This window comes from Pygoscelis adeliae, unplaced genomic scaffold (genome assembly GCF_000699105.1).
Source record: "Pygoscelis adeliae isolate BGI_AS28 unplaced genomic scaffold, ASM69910v1 Scaffold4, whole genome shotgun sequence".
NCBI lineage: Eukaryota > Metazoa > Chordata > Aves > Sphenisciformes > Spheniscidae > Pygoscelis > Pygoscelis adeliae.
The window spans coordinates 5,800,512-5,801,653 of NW_008824986.1; the positions used below are offsets into that span (position 1 = coordinate 5,800,512).

At 52.4% G+C, this 1,142-nt stretch overlaps 1 protein-coding gene across 1 annotated transcript in view; it reads right to left on the minus strand.

The window, feature by feature from the left end:
• TCTN3 (tectonic family member 3) overlaps nucleotides 1–1,142 on the minus strand; it is a 16,552-nt gene that overhangs the window by 4,504 nt on the left and 10,906 nt on the right.

The window sequence follows — 1,142 nt, forward strand, 5'->3', positions numbered from 1 at the left end:
ACACAGGCCCACTCCTCGAGCTTGTCCAGGTCCCTCTGGATGGCATCCCGTCCCTCTGGCGTGTCAACCGCACCACTCAGCTTGGTGTCATCTGCAAACTTGCTGAGGGTGCGCTCGATCCCACTGTCTATGTCATTGATGAAGATATTAAACAGTACCCGGTCCCAATACGGACCCCTGCGGGATGCCACTCGTCATGGATCTCCATTTGGACATTGAGCCGTTGACCACTATCCTCTGGATGCGACCATCTAACCAACTCCTCACCCACCGGTCAGTCCACCCATGAAATCCATACCTCTGCAGTTTAGAGAGAAGGATGTTGTGGGGGACCGTGTCAAAGGCCTTACAGAGGTCCAGATAGATGACATCTGTAGCCCTTCCCGTGTCCACTCACGTAGTCACTCCATCATAGAAGGCCACTAGGTTAGTCAGGCAGGACTTGCCCTTGGTGAAGCCTTGCTGGCTGTCTCAAATCACCTCCCTGTCCTCCATGTGCCTCAGCATAGCTTCCAGGAGGATCTGTTCCATGATCTTCCCAGGCACAGAGGTGAGACTGACTGGCCTGTAGTTCCCTGGGTCTTCCTTTTTTCCCTTTTTAAAAATGGGGGTTATGTTTCCCCTTTTCCAGTCAGTGGGAACTTCACCGGACTGCCGCAACTTCCCAAATAGGATGGACAGTGGCTTAGCAACTTCATCCGCCAGTTCCTTCAGGACCCGCGGATGGTTCTCATCAGGTCCCATGGACTTGTGCACCTTCGGGTGCCTTAGATGGTCTCGAACCTGATGTTCTCCCACTGTGGGCAGTTCTTCATTCTCCCAGTTGCGAGAGAATGGGGAATCTCTCTCTTTGCCTTCTGTGGCTTGGGCAGTGGGGCTCCAGCACTTGCTGGTGAAGACTGAGGCAAAAAAGTCATTGAGTACCTCCGCCTTCTCCGTATCCCGGGTAACCAGGTCTCCCATTTCGTTCCGGAGAGGGCCCACATTTTCCCTTGTCTTCCTTTTATCCCCGACATACCTATAGAATCTTTGAAGCCTTGAAATGTACGTGCTGCCCTAAAGACTTTGTGATGTCAGGAATCCAGCCTTGCACCAGAACAGGATCCACTGACACACGCTTGAAAAAGACTATTCATTCTCCT